The sequence below is a fragment of the Galeopterus variegatus genome, unplaced genomic scaffold, assembly GCF_000696425.1.
Source record: "Galeopterus variegatus unplaced genomic scaffold, G_variegatus-3.0.2 Scaffold48861, whole genome shotgun sequence".
Taxonomy (NCBI): Eukaryota; Metazoa; Chordata; class Mammalia; order Dermoptera; family Cynocephalidae; genus Galeopterus; species Galeopterus variegatus.
This window is the reverse complement of record NW_007774972.1, coordinates 1-3,896: the sequence shown is the minus strand read 5'-3', so window position 1 is coordinate 3,896 and position 3,896 is coordinate 1. Positions and strand designations below refer to the sequence as shown.

General features: G+C 38.3%; 1 pseudogene; it reads right to left on the bottom strand.

Annotated features, from left to right (window-relative positions):
- Positions 1 to 1,698: 1,698 nt before the first annotated feature.
- On the bottom strand, positions 1,699 to 2,038 carry LOC103584284 (annotated as a pseudogene).
- Positions 2,039 to 3,896: the final 1,858 nt, after the last annotated feature.

Here is a 3,896-nt window from a genome sequence, read left to right as displayed (position 1 = left end):
TAGTATTCCATCGTCTGAATATAATAAAATTTAATTTTTATGCTAGTGTTGATGGGCATTTGGGCTATAGTAAATAATGCTGCTAAAGACACTCTTTGAAAGGTGTCATTTTTTGGTGCAAAAAATGTGAACACATTTTTGCTGCATGTGTATCTACGATGGAATGGACAGGTCCTAGAGTAGGGGCATATTCAGCTTTAGATTTCATATATATTACATCATATCAGCAGGTACATGATATCAACATGACATTATTGGTGACATTAACTTTAACCACCTTTTAAGGTTACGCCTGCCTGTTTTCTCTTCTGTGAAGTTTCTGTTTCCCTTCCATCCTCTATTCACCAGAAGCAAGTCACTAAGTCCGGCCCACATGCAAAGGGAAATAAATTAAGCTCTACCTCCTGGAGGAAGGAATGTGAATGTCTTTGTAGGCTTAGGTTAAACCACTGCAGTAATTAATAAATATTTGGGAGGAGACAGCTTGAGGTTATGCAAATATCTTGTTTATCCTAAAAGTTTCACCCACTAATTTAGCATGTATCAGTGGATCTTGCTTACAATAGGTACTATTATGGTGTTCTAATGGTAATTTTCAACAAGCATACTTCAAAAAGTTCATGGAAAGATTAGTATTATCTTTTAATTCTATATTCCATGAACTTTTGGAGGTAGGTACCCTAGTATTTCCCTCATTCCTTCTACATGTACTACTGGCCATTCTTCCATAAGAAAGATTTGTCCCTCCTTCCCTGTTTGTCAGTAGGGAGTCATAAACGTTTGTTTTATCTGGGGGGAGGGTTATACCCCAATATCATCATTATTTAATTTGATGCTCAGATTGTTCCGACTTTGGCCCCCGGGAGCTTTTTCTGATGGTTCCTTGTGTCTTTGACACGCACCTTTTTTTTTTTTTTTAGCACTTTCTTCTTAATCAACTTTGTTGAGATATAATTTGTAGACCATAACCTTTACCTGTCTTGAGTGTACACACATGTTCAACTTGTGGGCTCATCACATCAGATCAGGAAGTACATGATATCAGTATGATTTTTAGGACATCTACAGTTGTGCACTATTAGAACAGTCTAATTGTACAGTATTTCTACCACCTGAAAAGAAACCTCATCTCTATGTGCAGTCATTCCCCATTCCCAGCCTCATCCCTAGGCATTCACTAATCTAATTTCTGTCTCTGTAGATTTGTTTGTTCTGGACACTTCTTTACTTTCTGGCACCATAAGATACTCCAGACTCATATTTTCTCTGCCCTCGCCCAAGAAACAGCTGTTTCTTCAAGGAGCACTTGTTCTGTTTATTGAAGAATGATATTTAGAAACCAAGATCTGGGTGCTAGGTGTACGTGTTGCTACCTATCAATGTTTTCAGCTTCTATTGGTGGACAGAGGCAGGAAATATAAGTATATATACTAGCCCATGTATACACATTTTTCTGTATTCATTTCTATTGTATGTATCTGTATACATATTAATGTAAATATAAGTTTGTGCTGGTATCTGTGACTCTAATCCAGCACCACAGGGTTCATTCTAGCCTTTCCCCCTTGCTTATTTGTGACTTCTTTCTTTGACAGTGAGAAACCTGGCTCATTAGTTACAATATATTTTCTTACTCAATTTTTTTTTTTAAAACAAGCCCTGGCAAGCTTTATTAGAGAAAAATTTTGCATGATTAACTTTTCACCAGTCTGTTCTGGCATGCTTCTAGTGATATCAGAATCACTTGGATCAGTGACAGCCAGTGTGCACACTCCCTAGTATTTCCCACATGCTGTGCCCAGTTCAGTATTACTGCCACTGCAGTGGTGGACACCATTTTTGGCTAATATGGCATAGTGCTCTAGTTCATGTTTACTCAAAGCTGGGCAGTGGTTGGCGAGGATGACCAATGTCGCTTTTCCTTGTCGGATCACCTTTAGAATCTTCTTGGACCCCCGCACATACTTTCCACTTTTCATAACGAGCTGCAGCCTGGAGTTAACTCCAGCAACTTTTTCGTCGTCTTTGCCACCACCATCTTCCTGCCAAAAGTGCGGGATGGTCCCCAACCAACAGCAGCCGCCAAGATGGCCTGGGAGCAAGAAAGTCTTACTCAATTTTATATACATGTGTATCAGGTTGATTGATGATCCTCAAAAATATGTGTTCATGCACTAAACATTGGAAGCTGTGAACGTAAGCTTATTTGGGGAAAGGATCTTTATAAACATAATTAGGTTAAGGATCTCAAGATTTTTATCTTGGATTATCCAGGTGGGCCCTAAATCCAATGACAAGGGCCCTATAAAAGACATACAGAGAAGGAACGTATGAAGATTAAAGAAGGCCATGTGAAGACAGTGGCAGAGATTGGAGTCATGCAGCCACAAGTCAAGGACACCTGGAGTGACCAGAAGCCAGAACAAGCAAGCAAGGAATTTTCCTCAGAGACTTCAAAGAGACGACAGCCCTGACAACACCTTGACTTTGGACTTTTCATTTCCAAAACAGTGAGAGAACACATTTCTTTTGTTTTAAGCCACCAAATCTGTAGTAATTTGTTACAGCAGCCTTAGGAAACTAATACAATTTATGTAAAATAGTTTCAGAAGTTCTAACCATACTCCTGTGATAAACAAATTTATCAACTAGAAGGTAGTGTTTACATACGGATCTTTTTGTCTATCTTACAGTATCCAGTCAAAACACTGCTTTCCAAAGCTCCTTAGGTCAGCTCTGTTAATAGCCACTCTTTTTTTTTTTTCTCCTAGTCTGGTTTCTTTCATTCAGCAGGATGTTGGGATTCACTGTTGTTGAGTGTATCAAAAGTATATTCCCTTTGACTGCTGAATAGTATTCCATTATATGAATATACCACAATTTGTGAATCCGTACATTTGCTAATAGACATTTGCGGTTTTTCCAGTTTTTGGTCATTCCTGATAAAGCTGCTAAGGACATTTTTTGTCTATAACTTTGTGTAGATATGTGATATTTATATCATAGATAAATATTTATGACTACAATAGCTGGATCATATGGTAGACATATGCTTAAATTTTTAAGAAACTACCACATTATTTTCCAAAAGATTGTATTATTTTATACTCCCATCATCAGTGTACAGAGCAGAAATTAAAAACTGTCTGATAAGGTCCAATTTATCAATTTTTCTTTTATGGTTCAGGCTTTTTGTTTCCTATTTAAGAATTCTTTGCCTAACTCAAGGTCACAAAATTTCCTTTTTTTTTTTTTGTCTTTTTTGTGACCTGTAAGGGGATCGCAACCCTTGGCTTGGTGTCTCCCACACCGCGCTCAGCCAGTGAGCTCACCGGCCATCCCTATATAGGATCCGAACGCGCGGCAGGAGCGTCGCTGTGCTCCCAGCGCCACACTCTCCCGAGTGCGCCACGGGGCTGGCCCTTTTTGTTTTTCTATAAGTTTCACACTTTTAGCTCTTACACTTAGGTTTAGGATCCCTTGTGAGTTAATTTTTGCACAGTGAGCTGTAAGGGAAGAGGTTCATTTTTTGCATAGGTCTCTAATTGTTCTAGCATTATTTTTTGAAAAGACTATCTTCCCCTCCCCCATGCACACACTTAATTACCTTGACATCTATGTTGAAAAAGTGATTCACCATGCATGGGTCTATTTCTGGAGTCTCTAACTCTGTTCCATTGACCCGTATGTCTATCCTTGTGCCAGTAGTCTTGATAGCCAATAGCAAACACCTTTCAATTTGTTCTTCAAGATTATTTTTGTTATTCTTGGTCCTTTGCATTCCATGTAAATTTTAGATTCAGTTTGTCAATTTTCTCTCTCTCATACACACACACATACAACAGCATGGTTTTTAAAAAATTTTCTTTCTAAGTATGACAAAAACTAGAAAAGCA